Raw genomic sequence first — 24,000 nt, 5'->3', positions numbered from 1 at the left:
TTTTTTGCTGATAATGAAAAGGAAGGGACACTAGTATAGATCTATTTCGAGCTTATTAAGCTCTCATTAGCTAGCCATGCCCTTATCGGGATTTGAACCTGCAGAGTCTGCCTTACACACACACAAACACACACATCCATGTTCTTGGTTGCTTCAATAAGCATTTTAACTGCTTGGACTAAGTACAAACATCTTAGTAAGTAACAAATTGGTTGAGTGCTCTTTATAAAGATTGGTATTTTCCCTTATACGCTTAAGGAAAAAAGATAATATCTTATGTCTGTTGTGGTTTACAATGAATGCATAATTTTTAGAGAAACAAAACTGTTTTGAAATAATAGCAAGAAGACATGACGTGCAATAATATTATAGACAGAGAGAGAGAGGGAGATATGTAAGTTTATATTTAACAATAAACAGGCATTCCTATCATGCTAAATATCACATAAAGGAAGTGAAAAGCATTTCACTTCTTTTCTTTGCTTTTCAAAGTTGGGCTTGGCCAGCACACATTTCCAGGAATTCCCATAATGCTTTGCCAGGCTGAGATTCTGCCAAGGAAACCCAGCACAGCTGTTATAAATTAAGAGAAAATAAAAATACAATATATTTCTCCTTTAAAAAAATGGATCTGAGTCATTAAGTGAGATCATAGATGCCCATGTGTAGACAGGAAGCAAGGCAGGAATTTTAGTATTTGGCATTTTTCAAGGTTTTAAACCAACATTTGGCTTGACTGCATTTCACACTTTTTGGCAATCAATTATTCCTCCTGGAACATAGAGAGGTAAACTGCAAATATCCATCATCTAATGCAAAACTCTCCTTTGCAATAAATTTAACCACTATCCTTTGTGTTGACTTAGTCTCTGTAAATCCATTTCTTTCCCACTCCATAAAATGAATAAATCAAAGGGTTTTTTTCCTGGAAACATCTGTTATTGCAACATCTGTCCTCTGGGGTCTTCAGGATCCCATGACATTATGTTTACTCATAGGCAAGATTACTATCAGAAAGACATTTTCCCAACCCCTAACTGAAGCCAAAAAGAATATACACATATGGATTGGCTTTGAAAATGCATAAACAGTTGATAATTAAAACACAAAAATCTGACATTTGAAACCAAGCTAAGACTGAGGATCTCGAGGGACTGACTAGTGGTCTTAATGAATGCATGTACTGATATTCAATATCTGATTGAATTTTTCCCCTCTTTAGTGTCAATCCAAAGTGATTATTTTATTTATCTTGACCTTCCATGGGAATCAGAAAAGAGTAAAATGTGCCATTTTGGCTTAGCAGAATCTCTGCTGTTTCACAGGGTGTGAGGCTACAGGTGAGATCATTGGGGAAAGCAAAATCCCAATGAAATGTTATCTGTTTGGCTGAACTGATTTTTATTGTGGGAATAATTTTTAGAGCCTGATTAGAGTATGAAAATGCAGGATAGCCCTTAACTTACAACAGTTCATTTACTGAGTGTTCAAAGTTAACTAGGGCACTTTTAAAGGGGACTTGGTAACCGTTTTTCATGCTTACCACCACTGCAGCATTCCCATGGTCCCATGACCAAAATTCAGACGCTTGGCAACTAATTCATATTTATGACTGTTGCAGTGTCCCAGGGTCATGTGATCATCTTTTGCAAACTTGTGACCAGCAAAGCCAATGGGGGAGCCAGATTAATTTGACAACTGTGCTTCCAATTTAACTTCTGCAGTGATTCCTTTAACAATTGTGGCAAGAAAGGTCATAAAATGGGGCAAAACTCACTTAGTTTTGTCTCAGTTAGAAACAGAAATTTTGGGCCCAACTATTGTCGTAAATTGAGGATGATCTGTATTGTAACCTGCTATATTTTGATTTATTGACTTAGAATAGAATGGAATGGAATGGAATAGAATAGCTTTATTGGCCAGATACCAGTAGTCTGGGAGGTAATGCTGGGGAGCAACCAATAATTTGATGTCTACTGATACCAGTGATATGAGAAATAGTCTGGAATTTAAATTTAGGCTGTTGTGTAGAATAGATCATTTTCCAGGATCCCTACAATAACTTTCCCAGAAATATTACCTGTTCCACAACAAGGCAATTAGGTTGAGCTAAGCTGAGCAAATTCCTTGCATGGATTAGATAAGAGTGCCAAACAGTTAAAGAAGTTAAAGTTAAATTTAGATTTCTGATGCACTGGAAATGGGTTTGGAAATAAGCCAGGTTATAAAAGATGGGCTCCATTTGAATCAGAAGGCTATCATACTGCTGGTATTTAATATACTTTAGAGTAGCTTTTAAACTGATATTGAGCAAGAGGTGAGGGAAACCATTGTGATATGATGAGTATATATTTTTATGGTACTTATAACTCATTCTAATAACCAGCAGATTCTGGGCAGTATAGACTACAAATTAAAAGACTTCAAAATTTTAAAAAAATAATTGGAAAGCAAAAACAAACTCAAAAACAAACCCCAAGGTTGATTAAAAAGAGGACAAAAAGATGGGGGTGTTTTTTTAAAGAAATAAGAATAATCAAGAAAACATAGATTATGTGGGTAAATGTGCAGATCACAGAAAATCAAAAGGTGAGACTGTTTAGGAGCTTACATGCAAATGCATGGAAATGAAAGCCAAGGCAGAGGGTTGAAGTGATTAGATCTTTTTTTAAAGCAGACATTAGAGAAATAGAATAGAAATAACCAATAGGATACAGTTGTCTCTTGAAAAAGGCAGGGAAAGTATACTACGAACGGAAATATCCTGCATGGCGGAAAGAGCAGCTCTGGGTATTTTATTTATTTATTTTGTCCAATACACAATGAGGGTTTTAGTGGGTATATATCTATATACACATAGTAAAATACATGATGAAGGTTATAGAGGAGATACTCATAGTAAAATATATCTAAGAAATAATAGAAAAGAAGATATAGTAATAGAACATATCAATGAAAGAATAGAAGAAGAGATATAGGAATAGAAGAAAGGTATAAGAGATATAGGAGAGCAATAGGATAGGGGACGGAAGGCACTCTAGTGCACTTGTACTCGCCCCTATATCCAGAACCAAGTCTATGCGGCTATCCTTGGCCAAGAATCTACAAATGAATGAAAATGAAATTACAGAGGCGTTGTAAAAGAAACAGCATGGATGACATGGAACACCTGATGAATATTAGGAAATAAGTATTCTGGACACAACAAAGGGATCACATTTCTAGATTCTTTAAAAGATTGTGTCATTGATCATCTAATTAAAAAGCCAGCTGCAAAATTTATATTCTTGTGATAGAAAACATTCCTTGTGGGAAAGATGGTTTCACCATCTTTTGTTTTCATATTATGTAATGGACTGAACTGACATCAGGCTGTTTCCTTATGAACTGTGGCTCTCACATATACCTACTAGTGGCTCTCACATATACCTACTGGTATAGGTTTAAGTTCAAGCTCACCTTCAGTTCCTCCATACCCCCTTGCCACCCCCGGTTACACTGATATAGGGGCAATGAAGGTCATGCAGTTTCTCAGTTCACAATCTTCCTGATTTCTCACCACGCGTTGTAACAAGGGCCTGTTATAGCAATGCTTCCTTTTCTTCTACGGACCACTAGACAGAATAGGAAGAAAACCTATAATAAGAGCCCCATCTCTTGACGGCCAAACTGCCGAGAATTTTGGAAGTCGTTATTCTATTACTTTTGGAGAGCACTAGAAATTTATTTGCCTGTTTGTTGATTTCATTTAGAAACTACCCATCTCCCTCATAGAGTGGTTTTGGGTGGTGTAAAATGTTAAAAGCACAAAAACTGAAGATTTTTTTTAAAAAAAATAGAGACAAGGATGGTTATAAATTGATATTACATCTGAATTAAAAGGCAGGAAAATGGACTTCAAGGCGCTAACCATGGTTTAGTGTTGGTGATTAGGCTGAATAAAAACCTCCCTGTCACATTGCAGGATTCACCTCAGCATTACTTCAAGAATAGGAACTATAAAGAATGACAAAACCACAGGTCTGATGCTATATTTTTCATCCTGGCAGCAGTGAGACAAGCTAGCAGTTGTCAACATTCTCATGATGTTTAGCAAGCCCTACCTGCACTGGCCTATGATACTGTTATATGCAGTGTGATCCGTCTGAAGCAGTCCTGACTTTCCAGATGTTCACTACTTCAGTGTCTGACCTTTGAAAATGTTTGGCAATGGTGTATAATGAGCAACAGAGTTATATTAGAGGAAATGACTATTGGAAACAATTATGATTGTTTATATGTTTTATGCAATGACCCCAGTTATGTGACTCAGCATCTCTGATCCTAATTACTTTCTCATGACAAAAGCAGATTGCATCTGAAGCTTGAGGAGCTTTAGCATACATTTGGATATATAACTTTACTTCTCTTCTGGGTTATAAATAAGCAAGCATGTTAAATACTGTATGTATATTTTTGCACAGGTTCGTCTGGTGCACCAATTGCGATCATGCTCTTATCATCTCAAGGTTGGATTATTGCAATGCACTCTACATAGGGCTACCCCTGAAGAGCGTCCGGAGACTACAATTGGTCCAGAATGCAGCCGCGTGAGTGGTTGTGGGTGCACCTAGGTACACTCACATTACATCAATCCTCTGTGAGCTGCACTGGCTTCCTATTGATCTCTGGACTCAATTCAAGGTGTTGGTTATTACCTTCAAATCCCTACATGGCTCAGGGCCAGGTTATCTCTGAGACCACCTTCTACCTCATAGTTCCCAGCAACCAGTAAGATCCCACAGAGCTGGTCTCCTCCAGGTCCCGTCAACTAAACAGTGTCGGCTGGTGAGGCCATGGGGAAGGGCCTTCTTCGTAGCTGCCCTGTCTCTCTGGAACCAACTACCCCCTGAGATCCAGACTGCCCCACTCTCTATTGACCTTGCAGAAATGGCAGGCTTGGGGCCGTTGATCTCGCAATTTACGAGGTCTGGCCTTGAATGATATGTATGTGCGTGATTTTTAACTTTTTTTTTCTTAATCTTTTATTATGTTTTATGATGTTTTTAAATGTACAGTGTTCCCTCCATTTTTGCGGGTTCGAACTTCGCGAATAGCCTATACCACGGTTTTTCAAAAAATATTAATTAAAAAATACTTCGCGGTTTTTTTTCTATACCACGGTTTTTCCCACCCGATGACATCATATGTCATCACCAAACTAATAATTTTTGAAAATAAATAACAAAAAAAAATTATTGTTAATAAATAATTATGTTTATAAATATCAGGATCACTAAGTGTCTTATTCAATGGTGAGTACCAGTAATAATGGTGAGTAAATGGTTGTTAAGGGAATGGGAAATGGTAATTTAGGGGTTTAAAGTCTTAAGGGATAGCTTGTGATACTGTCCATAGCCAAAAAAGGTGTATTTACTTCTGCATCTCTACTTCGCGGAAATTCGACTTTCGCGGGTGGTCTCGGAACGCATCCCCCGCGAAAATCGAGGGAACACTGTATTTTATATCCTGTTGTAAGCTGCCCAGAGTCTTTCGTGAGTTGGGTGGCATAGAAATACAGTCTATTTATTTGTCTGTCTGTTAAACCTTTCTGGAGCTGAGCTTTTATCTGTGAACCTCTCTCATGTAGCTAGATTATGCACAACAAGCAGAAGAGCAGTCCTGTGCAGACCAAGACTAACACATGAGCAAAAATCATGTGCGGTCGTGAACAGACTTATAAGTAAATTCTTCAGAAGAATTAGTTAATTCTTCAAAAAGTATATAGGACCGCTACGTCATAACCTTCCTACTCCAGGGGTAGGAGAGAAACAGAAAAGAAGTGGTTTGTGTTGTAAAAACTTAAAATAAAATGAAACATCTGTTTGGCAAAATGCCAATGTTATAAATAAGTCTTGGAGCATTGATATTCACCCCACTCAATACATACGCTTCCTCTTTCTCCTTGTTAGCATCAAGAAACAGTCCCATAGAGCATTAGGTTCCTTTGGAAAATCAGACAGAAACAAAATATTGGAACGGATTATGGGAAAATACCTTTATGGACACAGAAGGGCCAGGCAGTGAAAATGTTTGCTGACATACCTAAAAATACAGCAGAAAACAGGAACCAAGTGCTGGATTAATTTTTAGAAAACACAGTAGCTCCTGCTATTTCAGTCATATATATTATGACATGTGGATGTGTGTGTTTATGTACATTTTATACACGTTTATGCAGTTTCTACTCTGTTTATTTGAAACTCTAGTGCCATTTTTCATTTTTAGCAAACACAACTCTTTCCGTATCCCCCCCCCCCCTAACTCCAGCATACAGTTGAGAAAATAGTTTCTTAAATTCCGCTCACAGATATGTATACATTAATGTTATTCTGGGCTGCTTTTTCTGAGAACTTACATTTATGCACCATCCTGAGATAAGCCAAGCTTTAGCGGTGGCAGGCAGGCACCCAGTTGGGCTATCATGAACAGCAAATGGTTCTTCCATTGCCCAGTCAGAAAAAAAGGGGATTTGAACACAAGCAATATGAGTAACTTTAGCTGTTTGGCTGAATTAGAGAGCAAAATGTTTTGGCTAAATCTGAGCCAAAATTCAGCATTAGCATAGTTTTCACTAGCATTTCTTCCTAAAGGAAGTAGAATGTATCCTCCCAACTTGGGCCAAATCCCTTGAGACAAGTGCTTGTGCTTGTTAATTTCTCTAAGTGGAAGCAGTCTGGAACATTCCTGAGTCATAAAAGCCCATTTTGAAAACATGGGATAAAGTTAGTATTAACAACTGGTACACTGAGACAGCTAGTCATAGTTTCCATAGTAACAGTTGCCAGCTACCAAAATCTTTTCTCCACATTAGAGCCAAAAATCTACCTGGACATTTCCACATTTAGGAAATGAAACTGTAGGGACCAGCCCTTAATATAGTGGGGAAGGAAAGGGGAAGGACTAAAAGGGGGAAGGACTAAAACAATTTTAAACCCTGGCAACAAACCGTCTTGACTTCTCTTAGTGTATTGAAAAAGACCTTCCCTTCTAATCTCAGCTATGTAATTAGTTTATCCTTCCAGTTTCCTCCAAACACTTTTGGAGATGAAAAAGTATCGGCCAGGTAATTTTTCTCCTAACATTTATAAAAGAAAATAACTCCAGCATTTTAAAAGCACTTTTTAAAAAACTCATTTTAATTTGGAACAAGTTGTTATTTCATGTCATTTATATATGAGACCTTCTAAGGTTTGGTTTTAATAGGAATGTCCTTTTTATCAATTCATGTCATATAATCTGGAACAGACTTCTTCAAACTGGTATCTTCCAGTTGTGTTAAAATGACAATTCTGCAAACTCCTTATCAGCATGCATCTGGAGAATAGTGGGTTGAGGAAGGTTGTTCTAGAATGTAGAATAATAATTTTCAGTGTTTTCTCACTAAAGACATGTACACTGGTAATACAAAGATGCTTTGCTGTTTATATTATTATTCAAATGAAAAAGGAAGCATTGTTTCAGACATGCAGAACATTAGCAATATAAGCACACTAATAGAAGGTTAATAGAAATACCCATTAAGACTGAATATTAAATGCTGGGGGGGAAAATAAGGAACTTTATGTACCCTAGATGCATGCCAATAGTACTTAATAGGAGTCCTACAGTCAGAATTCAAACGAACTATATTTTCAGTACTTTATAAAGTTGATTTATCTTTGACTTTTTCCCAGAAATTCAAAATTTAGATCTATGGACAATTTTTTCACCTCACAACCCTCCAGGCACTATTCAATTTCCTACTTCTAAAAACAAATCTTGAGTAACATCAGTGCTCCCCCTTTATTTTTAGAAGTGCCTCTGGATTCTAAGTGGACCTTACAAAATGAAGTTTTATTTTCTTAGATAATAACGTTCTCTTTAGAAAAAGAAGGGTGGGCAGCCACAGTCGTATTTTGGACTGTACCCACATGCCCAGAAAACGGCTATTTTTTATAGATAGCATGAAATATTCTGAGAGCTAGGAGAAAGTGGTTGGCAAGGAACCTTCTAGTAAATCAGTGCCTTATAACTAGCCATATTCCTCTTGGCGGTCATCTTGCAAAAATACCCTAAAATGTCTTCCAAACATGCCGATCATCCCCAAATTGCAGGAATTACTAGTTTATATATATACAGTTCACAGTGCCAAAATAATATCAGTGTTATCTGATGCTAATTAAAATTTCAAGTTATAGGAGTAAGCCTTCATTCCTATTTTGTCATCTAATCCAGTGCTTCCCAACCTTGGCATCTTGAAGAGATCTGAACTTCAACTCCCAGAATTCCCCAGCCAGCATTCGCTGTCTGGGGAATTCTGGGAGTTAAAGTCCAGATCTCTTCAAGTGGCCAAGGTTGGGAAACACTGATCTAATCAACTGTGTGTTTTTATTCGTCATAAGGTGAAGACTATTATGCTTGAAACAAGAATGTCACATTGTTTATTCCAATGCCTTCAGCTAAAAATGAATAAACATCATCCATGAAGATATTTTTGTTGACCAATATTAAAATATATTTTTAATTCATTTGCCTTATTCATTTGATTAACATTTTCAGATTCCCCCCCCCCTTGAAACATTTTCTATGCCTGATTTTATCTAGTGTGTGTGTGGGGTGGGGGTGCGGGTTCTGGGTGAGTGGGATGGAGAAAGTACGAGGGAACCATTGGCTGAAGGAGAAGAGGTCCCAGTTGGAATTGGGTGATTTAAAAGATATTCCAGCTTAGAGTCCATTTAGGGAGGAAATGTTTGAAGTCTACTTTAGGCTCTATTTGCCATTTCCCAAGGGAAGGCAGACAAACTGGAGAGATTTTTGTAAACTTGTCATCAACTGTTTAAAAAACCCCTCAATTTTATCATTGTGGGAGTTGTTCTGGTTGCTTGAGCCTGACAGATAGTCCAGTTGAAAATTTCATTAAAATATATGAAAAAAGTAAGCAACTAAGCTATTCAGTACCTATACTGATATACCATCTTAATGTAGACCCAAAACCTGCATGAAACTAATCAGAGCAAGAAAATCACATAGCAGCAACAAAGGTGAATGGGACACAATGGATGGGGAGCTGAAAAGGAGCAGTATCTTTAATAATATTATTAAAAGACTCCATAATATTATTAAGTTGATGGGAAAACTTCATTAATTTGCAAAGCAAAACTTCAGTATTTCAACCTGTGTGGCTGCAAACCAAATAGCTCCTCCCAGTTTGCATGCTGCAATACTTAATAATAGGTCAATTATGTATTTCCTCCCTAATATCAGGCCATCAATTCACAAACCACGCTGAAGTATTGAAGCTTCCCCTCCTGCTATTTTACAGGAACTCTTATTTTCTGGATCACTCACTGAATTACATTAGTTTGCTTGTACCATAAACTCAATGCCTTAAATCCAAGAGTAAGCTAATTACACTAAAGTAAAGTATTACAGTAAAGTGCAGGTCATAACTTGCACTGATATATTGATATAAAAACCAGAGGGAAAGATATGGAGATGAACCCCATTAGACTGGGAAACAATACAAACAAGGGGACAATACTAGCATGTGAGTTAAAATATCATGTGCACATTTGAATGCTCTTTGAGCAAGAAGTGTGCAAATTGAATCTGCAAATAAGGACGCAGTACTTGCGTGGACATAAAAAAACCCCTAAAGTAAAACATAAAATCCTAATACAGTACATTATATCAGCTGAGTTTGAATGCAAATCACATTTAGAAACACAGGGGGGAAATATGCTGATACCTCAAATTATATAAGAAGGTGATCCTAAATGCTAATAATCACCAAGAAGTTGCTGATGCTTCCAATATGTGACAAAGTCAGACAAAATGTCGCTTGTGTAAATCTCATAACTGCTCACTTACAGGAAACCCAAACAGGTAGTAGATTTCCAACACATAGAACTAATTCATTTGAATCACATTCCCAGTACAGTGTTCCCTCGATTTTCGCGGGTTCGAACTTCGCGGAATGTCTATACCACGGTTTTTCAAAAATATTAATTAAAAAATACTTTGCGGGTTTTTTCCCTATACCACGGTTTTTCCCACCCGATGACATCACATGTCATCACCAAACTTTCGTATGCCTTTAATAAATATTTTTTTTAATAAACTTTGATAAATAAACATGGTGAGCAATAATCTGAATGGTTGCTAAGGGAATGGGAAATTGTAATTTAGGGGTTTAAAGTGTTAAGGGAAGGCTTGTGATACTGTTCATAGCCAAAAATAGTGTATTTACTTCCGCATCTCTACTTTGCGGAAATTCAACTTTCGCGGGCGGTCTCGGAACACATCCCCCGCGAAAAGCGAGGGAACACTGTACTATCATTTTGTAGTACATGCAGGATTTTAAGGAGTTGTGGCTGAATTCTCAACATTACCAAGACACAGTAATTGGCACCAATTAAATTGCTACATTCATGTTTGAATTGCTTTTACTGGCAAGTCTCATTGTCTTATTTATACTGAAAGTATACTGAAAATATGTTTGCTTGTGGTTTACTCTGAATCAGGGCCAGGAGAAAACAAATCATCTCGAGTCTCCATTCTAAAGATGGTTTCTCTCTTTGTAAATTAGACGCCACCTCAGTTCTGTGGCGTTATTTTTCTTTCTCTCTTGCCATGGACAAGCTATAAAATAAATTTTCATTTCTTTGAGGCTTGTGGATGTATTTTTTTTTTTGAAAAAATATTCTACTTTCTAAAGAACTGCAGACTTGGGAATTTTCCAACACATAGTTGAAACAAGGAGAAAAATTCTTTCAAGCTGGAGAAGCCAGAACATTAACTGTTCAGTCCCCAAATATCAGAGCTTGATATAAAAGCTCTGAACCCTATATAGATGACTGAGAATGAAAATTGGCTGACATCATATAATGTCCAGGTTTCTCCCGTCTCCCAAGGATTTTTATACCATCGGATTAAAAATACAAAATGTATAAAATTTGTCATAACAGGAAGAAAATCACAGTGATTATTGTATATATACTAAGCCAGTAAGGAGAAAAATACTGAAGGATATTAAGACCTTCCAATCCTATAATTGAGCGACAAAAATCTCAATAAATATGGCCACATATATTCCCAAAAATATTTTTGTCATTCCCTGTTTCTGGCTGTTCTTTGCTATATTCTTCCAGTTTAATTCTGCCATATTTCCTCCAAGTTTAAGTTTCCAAAGAAATGGTTTCAGAATTGTATCATTCTTCCAGTGCTGGGCAAAATATGTTCTTGCTGCTGTGAGCATATATTTCTTGTGGAATTCCCCCCCTCCCTCAGGATTCTATGTAATTTAAAAAAATATAGTTTCATTTCAAATTTGATTTCCAAAATGTTCTGTATTGCACCATGTTTGTCTTTCCAGGACTTTATTTTTACTTGTCACCACATATAGTAAAATGTTCCCTGTTTAATGTCATTTCATGTTCCATGGCGTTTGTGACATTTATTACTGCATGATTTATGGCTCTTAAGCTTGTAGATAGAATTGGATAACTTCTGTATATATTTACCATTTTATTAATTATGGTACCATGAGATACTTTGTCACTGCTGTGATACAGAGCTATCACACAGGCATTTAATGCATTCACACTAAAGGCAGTGTTCTGGGAATGAGTTGAAGCATTTCTTTGTTTAGTTATTGCAAAAGAACTACCCACCAAGACTTGCAGAAATCCTACTGCCTTAGCTTTTGTTTTATTTCGGCACGTTTTTTGGGTTTTTTTTAATCTTTCATTCTTTCTAAAAACAAGCCAATCTCTGTAAAAGACCTCAGTGAGAAAGGAAATTATTCTTACTTCTGGGAATATGAAAGAGTGGACCCTTGTGTTCCTGACATTCTCTTCTTTTCTGGATTTCACTTAATATGCCTCTTTTTCTTCCACTTCATCCTATGAATGTTTAAGAAACATTGGAACCTGACTGAATCTGTTCTTTGCTTAGTCCTTATATACAGAGACAAAAGAGATCGAAGAGATTGTAATCAAGAATGAAGAAGGGATTCCCTCCTACATCTCAGTGTGGCATGTTGGTCCCTGGTTCTTTTCTTTCTTTCTTTCTTTCTTTCTTTCTTTCTTTCTTTTTGCATGCCTTGCTTACAAAAACATTTCCTTTTAATAAAAGATGATGGATCACAGCTCTCATGCAGTTTTATCTGACAGCGTGAAAATGCTTTGTTCCTGTAAGGATAGTTTCTCCTTATGAGCTGCTGTTTAAGTTCAATTACCTATGGTCTATTTGTTGCTTCCCCCCCCCCCTTCACCTATTTGAATTGGCTAGTCTAGGCTTCCTGCTCAATTACAAAAAAAAAAATTTGTATAAACAGTAAGTAGGAATCAAATATCTAAACCAAAGACCCACATATTTTTTGTTGTAACTTTGGAAATTTTACATTACAGGAGCAACTGGTCAGTAGAATACAAAGGGTATATTAAGTTTGTCGTGCATGTTTGAAACAGAGGGCATACCCATGGTTTCTAAAGTATTAATATATTCAGAGAGTATACAAGCAATAATGCATAACTGAGTAGAAAATTATGCCCTATTATTCATCCCTTTAGAAAGGATGCTGTAGATTTATTTTAGCACAAATGCCAAGAAACAACATATGCATTCCTTTCATACATTTTAAAGGGATTTTCCCTTTTTTTGTTTATACAAATAAACATAATTCCCGCATCATTTTTAATGTCTTTTAGTTATCTACCAGAATAAGTCAGGCCAGAATAATTTGAAAGTCAGAACAAACTTTAATTTTTTATCCAAAATGAGAACATTGTCCTGAACTTTAACCAAATTAAATGGTTCAAGTCACAATTGTCAGTTCATAGACTTACACTAACAATTAAGAGTATTTATTAATCTATGTGTTCTTTTATACCAGAGCCAAGAAGTAATAAAAGAATTTTATCGCTCAGGATTGTGGTAGGGAAAACAGGATACAGGTAGTCCTCATTTAGCAATCATAATTGAGCCTGGCAATTCAGTCCTTAAGTGAGGTGCTTGCTCAGTGAAAGCATGGCCATGCTAATGCTCTTACTTCAGCTAATACTTTGCTTTGTAGATTTGAAAATGTCGTAAATGTGAGCATTGTTTGAAAAGTTATTTTTCATCACTATTGCAAGTGTGAATGGTAGCTAAATGAGAGAGTTACTAAACAAGACTGCTTGTGTTAGGTATGTTTGGCACCTTCAGTTATACATAAAAAGGGTGAAATTATCCTGCGAGAATACCTCTAACACCATAAAACATCTTCCTATCCTTGGGAAGGACTTGATGGGGTCAAAATGTCAAATCCAGTCTGAACATTTGGCTAACCATACTTGGGGGAAAAAATCAGCACATGTCAATTGCAAATGTCAGCTTAGCATGAAGCAACGTACACCCAGTACCTTTAACATCATCAAATTTGTCTCTTCCAGGTCCTTGGAAAGGATTTAATCAATGGATAAAAATGCCAACTCCAGCCTAAGCATTCTGCTGACTGTGTGACCAATCATCACCATCACCATCATAAATCTGTCTACTTCAGGTTCTTGGAAAGGACTGGATAGAAAGAAGAAAAAATGCCAAATCCAGTCTAAACATTTGGCTGGCTATGTGGCCAACCATAAAATTGTGATGATAGAGGTGGTTTCTGAACTTTAAACATTGTAGTCATACATCCTGGAAGGATGGCACATAAGCTGCTATACCTGGAGATCACCCTTTTAAGAAGATGAATTGTGCCACTTGCAATAAGAACCCTGAGATTAAGGGGAGGGGGATAATGTTGTTGTTGTTGTTGTTATTATTATTATTATTTATTAGACTCGGGGCGGCTCACAACAATAACAAAGACAATGTAAGAACAAATCTAATAATTTAAAAAACACTAAAACCCCCATTATTAAAAGCAAGCATACACACAAACATACCATGTATAAACTGTATAGGCCCGGGGGAGATGTCTCAGTTCCCCCGTGCCTGACGGCAGAGAAGGGTCTTAAGAACTTTACGAAAGGCAAGGAAGGTGGGGGCAGTTCTGATCTCCGGGGGAGCTGCTTCCAGAGGGTCGGGGCCGCCACAGAGAAGGCTCTTCTCCTGGGTCCCGCCAATGTTCCAGGCGTTACTAAGCTAGACAGTAACAGTACGTAACTGCAAGGAGCTGACAGTTTTGATTGTCTGACCCAGGTTGCTTGCACAGGTCCCACTGCATGTTGGCTTTAGTACTTTGTCATATTAAAGCTGGGAATACATTTAGGGCTAGATAAAGAACAGAAGAGGTCAGTGGGGAATACCTTAGAGGTCGGGCACTAGGTCAGGCATAGGGGTTAAAGGCTAGAGGTTAAAGCTGAACCCAGGCAAAATTAATGTTGTGCCTTTAGCAGAACAGCAGTAGGAAAATGCAAGTGGGATCACACCAAATAAAAGAAGAGCAAGGGGCTCTGACAACAGCAGTTCAAACTATAATATTCCTCAATAAATGCAAGACTCAGGACTAGAGAAGTAAAATTTCCAGAAACTTTGAAGTCTTGAAGAAAAACTCAAGTGTCTTGAGTTTTCTATCACTTATCCTCTGATACCCTTGTTTTCTGTGATATCAGGTTAGCACAAAAATTTCATTCAGGAAAAGAAAAGGTTCTTCTTTTTTTACATCCAAGAGAATTTTCTCTTTGGAATTACCACTTCCTGCTTCTGTTGACTTCAAGATCTTCCTTCTTTCTCTTGATTTTCTAACTTCAGAATTTTGAGATTTTCTTCCAGGACGGGAGAGAACATTAATCAAGTTACAAGCCAGAAAAAAGCTGGATATCCAAAACAAGATATAGAATTAGAATTCAGTTACCACAACCTATGGCAACAGCTAGGAAAAGCAATGCAGAATGATTTTTTTTTACTATGTAATTTACTACATAATTTTATATGCCTCACAGTTGTTCTTACTTTCAGATCAATTAATGCTTCTTAGAGTATGTTATGTCCCAACTAATTCAAAAACCTGTGTCCAATTGTTAATAATTAAGGAAGGAAGTACTGATTTTTTTTTCAGACAGGAAGCATTGCCTAGAAGACAATTTTCTTCAAATTCCAGCATTCTTGACTGTTGGAGATCCAAAATGTTGAAGAACCTATGTTAGAGTGGCTAGAATTTCACTTTCATAAATGGACTAGAATTTTCATAAATGGGGTAGAATTTTAAGTTTTCTGGCTGATATTTTAATTGCCACATATTTTGTGACTCAGAATAATCAACCCTCTGACCAGAAAAAAAAAACAATCTCAGATTTCTGTCTCATATACAATTATTAATTTATTAATTATATGATAGCAAGTCTCCCAAATTTAGAGCATCCTCCTCCAAAGCTGGCTGGTAGACCTACTGTACTATTTTTATATTCAGATAATGCAGCCATCATCTTCTATTTCACCCACTGGCATGAATGGAGCCCTAAGTCAAGTGCACAACTAATTATTAATTAACAAAAAATAAAAACCATGGTTATTTTAAAATTTTTGGACAGAATGATAGGAGACAAGGAAAAGGGAATAATAATACTACACCACTGGCTTGTGGAAGTCCCAAACTCAATCTATGTAAGAGGTCAGATATACAGTAGTTACCATTTTGAGATTTTTCTGTATGATAGAAGATAATTACTTATAGAATAGAATTTTTTTATTGGCCAAGTTTGATTGGACACACAAGAAATTTGTCTTGGTGCATATGCTCTCAGCGTACATAAAATAAAATATACATTTGTCAAGAATCATGTACAACACTTAATGATGGTCATAGGGGTCAAATAAGCAATTTATCTAGTGGAATAAAAGTATCTGAGGCCAAAGTATAGTGTAGCTATCTTAAAACTTCCAAATATAACAATTTAGAACTATTAGACGCTGCCCCCTCCAACCCCTGGTTGTACAATCTGTTTTATACTTTTGTGCGGAAACTACTTGGTGCCACCCTAAGTCACTGTAGAGTCTTCTCTGATGTATTGATTTCAATGGAACTGATCTGGCCAAAGTATCTTTCAAGCAATATGCTAGATTTATGGCAATGCAAAATGATCTATATTAAGTAACTGAATTCACAAAAATGTGTTCCTGCACATTAACTATACATCACTATCCTTCAAACCACAAGAAGATCTTTTAGACTTCCCTGATGCAATGCCCTCCCCTCTGCTCTTTTGGAAGGTAGAAACATAGAAACATAGAAGATTGACGGCAGAAAAAGACCTCTTGGTCCATCTAGTGTGCCCTTTTACTATTTCCTGTATTTAATCATAGGATGGATATATGTTTATCCCAGGCATGTTTAAATTCAGTTACTGTGTATTTACCAACCATGCCTGCTGGAAGTTTGTTCCAAGCATCTACTATGCTTTCAGTAGATTCTGTAGGTAGATTCTGTACTATAGCTAAAGAGTTGCTGCTACAGATTAACAGATTTAACAGAGTTGGAAGGGTCCTTGCAGGTCATTTAGCCCAACCCCCTGCCCAAGCAGGAGACCCTACATCTGCCTCTACCTAGGATCAAACTCACAACCTCCTGATTGTGAGGCAAGAGCTCCACCTCTGGGCCACAGCAGCTGGGTCTACCTCTATTTCCTCTGTCTCTAAGGTGAAGGAGAAATTGAAAGCATGGGTCATGTGATACTGCAGTCTTTTTAATAGAAATCTACAGCACATGTATATTTCCCCATTTACCATATGATGCCTAGGCAGGTTGGAATCTGATTACCTTAGTCTTCTGTTAACTGACCAGAAGGGAGAGATTTAAGATAATATAGCCCAGTTTTGTGTCAGAGCTATGATTAAACATAAATAGCTCTTCCAAGTGAAGTGATGCTGAACTTTTCCTATGTTGCCATGATTCAATATATCTTACAATTGCATCTATCTTATACACATACCATTCCATGCCTTATCTTGCTATTTTCTTGCTGTAATTGGTTGGATCATAATCTATATACTTCGCAATTCTATGTCAACAATTCTATAGATTGCAATATATAGAAGTAGTAGGATTTTTAAGGCCCTAGGACAGGGGTAAGCAAAGTTGGCTCAGCTACAACATTTACAAACCTGAGCCTCCAAAACTGTAACCAATCATTCTAGCTCAGGAATTCTGGGAGTTGAAGTCCACATGCCATAGAAGAGCCAACTTTGCCTACCCCTGGCCTAGGAGAATATAAAGTTATCCCAACTTGTATTGAGCCTAATACCTGTAAACTTTACATTCTCCTAGGGTCTCATAGATCCTACTACTTCTATAGATTGTAATTTTATAGGTTTCTATCTGGCCTTAATCCATATACTTCACAATTCTATGTCAATAATTCTTACTTTTTACTTTTGTATTATTTCAGTATGATATTTTGTTTCTACTTTAGAATGATTGTTAGATTGCTTTATGCTGATCTATGACCAAATTAAGCAATAAAAACATAAGACTAATTGGAAATAATGACTAGTATTAGAACATTTGATTTAAAAATAACAAATTTCTCAAAATAGTAAAGATTTTTTAAAAATAAAAAATTAAAATTAAAAGAGAAAATAGAGTTCCAAGTCTTCAGAAAGCTTAGAGATCTCGGTATTTTTAAAAATGTCATCACACAAGCTAAGTACAGTAGAATATTATATTTTGAAGCTGAAACTAAGATTAGAGACTCTCTTGTGTCAAGCTTAGATCCTGGTATTTACAGTAAAGTGGTACCTCTACCTACAAATGCCTCTACTTACAAAGCTTTCTAGATAAGAACCGGGTGTTCAAGATTTTGCCTCTTCTCAAGAACCATTTTCCACTTACAAACCTGAGCCTCCAAAACTGTAACTGGAAAAGGCAGGGAGAAGCCTCTGTGGGGCCTCTCTAGGAATCTCCTGGGAGGAAACAGGGGCAGAAAAGGCAGGGAGAAGCCTCCGTGGGGCATCTCTAGGAATCTCCTGGGAGGAAAAGGGCCTCCACCCTCCCTGTGGTTTCCTGAATCGCACACATTATTTGCTTTTACATTGATTCCTATGGGAAAAATTGCTTCTTCTTACAAACCTTTCTACTTAAGAACCTGGTCACGGAATGAATTAAGTTCCTAAGTAGAGGTACCACTGTATATTGTTCCATTCACGTAATTCTAGTGGAAGCAATGTGGAAGTCATTTGCCATTGCCTTTTTCTAATGGGTTTTCTTTTTCCAGTTTCCCATGTGTGTTCCTAATGGTCTTAAAAGTTTATCCAGATCCAACCAATAGAGCCAAGCTCTTTGCTCACATTCAGGCAAAGTTAGTTATACACTGCTACTTACAATTAGAAGTTGCAACTAACCAGAATGGTTTACAATAAATTTGAAGTAAGAAAAGTTGAGGGAATTGGCAGTCTATCAGACAATAGATATGCTACAGACAGAAATGGATTTGGAAGATGTAAGATAGTACTGCAACCGAGGTTAACAGACAAAATCATAAAACTTCAGGACAAATCATGACTAAACAAATCATTTGGTCCAGACAATATCCACTCTAGGATACTGGGTGGATACTTGGATTTTAATACAGTAAAAACAAATGTGAAGTTGCTACTCTTCTAATGCAAATATTCAATTTTTTCCTAGAAAATATCTTTTGATTCTGAGGACTTGGAAATAAATAATCTAACCCCTTTGCTTTATTCATAGTTCCAATGCATTCTCAAATGCACATAATTCCTATTATGTTCATTACTTGAGGGAGGGGACATGTCATTTTCTATTCAACTTCATGACTACATTTGAGCAATTCAGGTGTGCCAGAGGCAGCAGAAATTGCTGAGCTAACAGACCAGTCATGGATTTTATCTACTACTTAGAAACAGAAAATAAGAACAGGCACTAAGCCTTGCAGTTCAGAAGTAGCTGCCACAGCAGCAATGGGAGAATGGAAATGGGAAGGGAACATATCCTTCCTATGTTTGCTTTCTTGTATTGGGTAGTAGTCTCAATCTCTCCATATTTCTTTAGAATGAAGCCTAGCTGGAAGAATTAAAAAAACACCAATTTCAGTCTAGGCAAGGAGTCCTGGGCTCAGGGCATATTCTCTGCAGGGATCTGGCACTCATGATGTGTTTGTTATTTTCAGAAAGACCCAGAGTTGGGTACACTTCAAAGAAAAACTTCAGAAAAGCGGAGGAGACTTAAGTGACCTATAACACATTACAAGAAGTCATCAAAACCTAATTGCAGTTGGGCTGCCAATAAATATAATAATAATTAATAATAATAATAACAACAACAACAACAGCAACAACAATTTCCACATAAAGTGGAAAAAGTAAAAAAATGAGAAGATGAAGATCTTGTGGGACTTTGGAATACAGACGGATAGTCATTTGGAACACAACATGCCACATATAACAGTTGTCAAAAATCAAAACGTACAATTTATTGACATTATTGTACCAGGAGTCGCCAGAGTCAAAGAAAAAGAACTGGAAAAAATCATGAAACATTGAGACCTGGCCATTGAAACTACGCAATTATTAGATATCAGAAAGATAGCAGGCTCTATATTTTTAACAAGAATAAAAATTTATTAAGTAATTTAATCACTATTAATTAAACTAAAACAATAGGGAAAATTTACAAATATTTGATAGCACATAAAAACATAGAGCTGACCTTAAAAGACAACATGATAAGTTGGTGCAGAAATATCGGAAAAGAAATAGATATAGATACATGGGAGAAAGTCTGGACTTATAACTGGAAAATGACAAAATCAGTGTCCCTAAAAGAAAATCAAATTAAAATGTTTTATAGATGGCACCTCCCACCAAATAGGATAGCAAAAATGTTTCCCAAAACTTCCCCGATGTGTTGGAAATGCAAGAAAGAGATAGGGTCTTATTATCACCAATGGTGGACATGTAGCAAAGCCAGAATATATTGGAAGATGATAGAGAAAATAATGAAAGAAATAGTAAAGCAAGATGTAGAAATTACCCCGGAATTCTATTTATTAGGAATTACAAATCAGAGTTATAAGAAAGAAATTTTATATTTAATTATACATATTTTAACTGCGGCTAGGATTATATATGCGCAAAATTGGAAAGGGGAGGATATCCCCAAAGAAGAAGTCATCACAAAAATATTGGACTGCGCCGAGATGGATATGATGACAAGACGCTTAAATGATCAAGAAGATACGAAATTTTATGAAACATGGAACAAAGTTTATATATGGATAGATAAGAAAAAACAATAGAAAATTAAGATATAAATGTGTAAATTGTTTTGGTAAAGATAAGATCTTTTTTTTAGGTTATAATAGTGCTAGATAAATTAAGTTTGGTTTAGAAACATATTAGAATTAGTTTATATACAAAGAATTATTAGAAGAATTTTCTTTAATGAAAAGTTTAACAAATCATTTTTTTTAAACATTCAATTACATATTCAATTATGTATTTTTTTCTGTACTTAAATTCATGCTTTTGAGATAAGCGGGGAGAATACATCCCCACCTTTTTATGTTGAATGTATGTATGTCTGTTTGTCCATTTTATGAAAAATTAATAAAAAGATTGGGGGGAAAAAAAGAAACTACGCAATTATGGATGAAACATGTAACAGTGATACCCATTATCAACAGGACACTTGGTACTGTGTCCAAGAATTTTACAAAATATTCAAGAAATTGTAGCTTCTTGCAATAACACCAGCAGAACTGCAAAAAATTACACCTCTGGGAACATTGTACATTCTAAGAACATACTTGGTTGATACCTAGGATGCTGGCAGCAACCCGTATCAACCATCAGTGTCAGTCAATGGTATTTGTGATACATTCTTAAATGTTCAGTTGACTGAGTTTGATGTTTTAAATAAATAAATAAGTAAGATGATGATGATGTAGGTTTTATGAATACAGAATGATAAAATCTTGACATTACAAAGCAGATATAACTGTAGTTGAAACAAAGAAAATGTGGATAATTTATATGGCAATACTAGAGGATAGACCAAACCCCACCCCCACCCCCCAGAATTGGAAAAGATAAGAAAATGTATCAAGATTTGAAAATAGAAATGGAAAAAATATGGCATCAACTGGCCATGGTAGTTACAGTTGTTATTGGCACCTTGGATGCCACATCAATACTATTGGAGAAAATAGTAGAAAATATGTACATTGAAAAATTTCTGTCGATTGCAAAATGCCACATTGTTCATATCTGCACATATATTATGTTGATACACTGTAGCACCCTAGATTCTTGGAAAGAAATCAATGCATATCAATACCAACACCAGCTAAATAACTTTCAGTCATAAATTCACATTATTGGGAAAAAACAATAGATAATTCAAAACATTAATATTACAAAATTAACATATATCATATTGTTTAGTTCAAACCTTCCCTCCCAAAAAAGGAACATTATAAAAGAGGGTTGCACTAAAAGGATAACATTTATTTTAGTAGCAAGAAGGCAAGTTTATGTTACAATTGTGTTTCTTTCAAACAAACAGAGGGATGTTCAAATAAACAGCTATGTGATTCATGTTCTTCATAGCTGTATTTTAGTTACCTATGCATTTTAATCTAGATGGCCGACTATGGAATATATTAGCATGGTCATCATGGCATTTTATAGACTAGTTAATTTTGCTGTATCACCAACTGGATTTGAAATGAAGCTGTTTCTCAAAGACCACCCAGGAAGTTAATTTTTGAAATTGAAATCAGGATTTGAAGCAAGTAGTTCGTGTTCTTTCACAACAGTGGTTAAGAAGATGCCCCACAAATACACATGCACTGAATGTACTACACACTGTGAGAAATACTGGTGTGATGAAGTACCCACTCTGGTGAGTTCATAGGTCAAGTAATAGAAAAGTTCTAAATGAGCTCTTCTGAGCTCACAATACTTGTTTCAAATTCGAGACAGGTTGTTCCAGCATTACTGGAAGCATCCCAATACTGTTCCAGCCATTCCAGAAGTGTTTCATGCTCAATTGTTCTAATTTGTGTTCAGAATGGGGGCTTTGGATCTTGCAATGGGAATGTTTCAAGCTTCAGATACTTGCAGATTGGTCAAAACAGCATAAGGGATATTATAGAAAAGACAGAAAAATTGTCACGAAGCCAAACTGGAATATTTTGAATTTGTACCCAGGGCATCTCTTCTCGGAAAGTTTTGAATTAAATTTATTTTTCTTGTGGCATAAATGCCAGCCCTGTCTATAAAGTAGAGGGGCAGCATACAAATCTAATAAATAAATAATAAATAAAATAAATAAAATTTAAGTAGCAGGTAATACAGAAGATGCCTGGGGCATGGGAAAGGATAACTAGCCATTTATATCTTTCTAGGAGATGTGCTGTATTGGCAACTACGCTAAAAGTTTTCTCTTCTACGATGATCAGCAATATTCTGAGAACAGAATATTATATCATCCCTTTTCACACTTTTAGTGTTTGGCTCTCTCGAAAGCCATTTTCACACATCATGGAGTTCGTCTTTAACTAATGAAAGTAAAACCAATAAACTGTACAGTATTAGTGGTCTTGAAATCTGAGCTTAAAACTGTTACAAAAAAAGGATGATAAACTGGACACCGCTTTCTCCTATCCTCAGGCAAACCAATAGACTTTTTTCTTTCTTTTTTGAGCTCTTAGGATGTTGCGAACATGTGTTTTAAATGTCCATCCACTGTATTCCATTGGATGGACACAAACAGGAGAAAAAAAGCCTGAAAGTGAAATGGAGACAAACCTGAACCTTCAGCCCAATGACTCCCATCTCCTAATTTCAGTTCAGGGCAGTGAAGAATTTACTTGTACTTTGTATCTCCACTTTATATTGAGATGCTCTTTGGAAAGCAGGGAAAGAAAAGAAATTGATGGGAAATGAGGCATTTAAATCTTTGCCAATGCCACGGGTTTTTCTCCCCCCTTTTGAAAACTGATCCCCAAAAGCAAATATGGTTGAGTCCTCCACATCTGGATCCGTTAAAAAAAGTTTCCATTTGCAACTTGTATTTTGAGGCTGGTGCAGCAAATCAAAGCCGAAGAACTAAAAGCAAAAAAAGACCACCGAAGGGCTTACCTTAACTTTGCATCAAGGGCTTTCGCCAAACGGCCCCCCAGAACTTGCTGGGACTCCCCTCTAAAACTTTGTTTTATCTTTCTTCTGAAGTTTCTCCGACTGTCCCGAGTCCTTCAGCTGAGCTAGGCAGCCTTGCAAAAAAAGAAAAAAGGAAAAGGGGGAAAAATGCTTGGGGAGGGTTGTCTGAAGCTTGAAGGGGCGGGACTGGAGGGGGTGTATCTATGTATGTGTGTGTGTGTGTTGTGTGTGTGTGTAGGAGGAGGATGCCCAGAGCGCCCACTGCCTGGCTACAGCCTGTGGTTTGTTGTTTGTTTTTTTATTGCCCCACGGAGTCTTCGTCCCTGGATCCTAAACGGAGCCTTTGCTCCAGCTCTGCAGCGGTTCTTTTAAAACCAACAAGAAGCCTCTGCCAGCACTGAGGCTTTGCGGTTGTTGATTTAATCCTACTTTGGGTTCCAACTTTTCTGGATGGTACTCGCAGACAGAGACGGGAGGGATGGAAAAGGGGGGGGGGTAAAATAAAATAAAAGAGAAAACTTTTGCTTTTCTTTCCCTTTCTGGAGGAGAAAGGCAATTTAGGGTGTGCCTGTGTGTGAGGTGGGCAAGGCTGGCTTCAAGGAACTGGAACTGAAAGACGCAACAAACTTTAGCCGCCCGAAGAGGCGGCAGGTCAAAAAAGTCGGAGGACGACGGGAGCTGGAGGAAAGCCGGTTCGAGCCAAGCGGAACAACCCCCGCAGAATCGAGGGGGTGGGCGCGTTGCGTCCGTGCATGGTGCAGATCTTGTTCAAAACTGGACTTTGAAGGGTGGCGAGCTTCTCAATGCCATTCTGCCTCTCTCTGGTGTGGATGCCTACTTTCGATTCTGGCCTCTCTTCCCTCACGCCCCCCTCCT

General features: G+C 36.9%; 1 protein-coding gene across 1 annotated transcript in view; it reads right to left on the bottom strand.

Moving 5' to 3' along the window:
- PDGFRB (platelet derived growth factor receptor beta) overlaps window positions 1-23,197 on the bottom strand; it is a 134,616-nt gene extending 111,419 nt beyond the window's left edge. Inside the window, exon 1 of the mRNA XM_070739072.1 lies at window positions 23,107-23,197. The gene's annotated coding sequence lies outside the window, so the exon portion shown is untranslated. The remainder of the gene's footprint in view (window positions 1-23,106) is intronic.
- Window positions 23,198-24,000: the final 803 nt, after the last annotated feature.

The sequence above is a fragment of the Erythrolamprus reginae genome, chromosome 2 (assembly GCF_031021105.1).
Source record: "Erythrolamprus reginae isolate rEryReg1 chromosome 2, rEryReg1.hap1, whole genome shotgun sequence".
Classification (NCBI taxonomy): Eukaryota; Metazoa; Chordata; class Lepidosauria; order Squamata; family Dipsadidae; genus Erythrolamprus; species Erythrolamprus reginae.
This window is presented reverse-complemented; position numbering and strand designations above follow the sequence as displayed.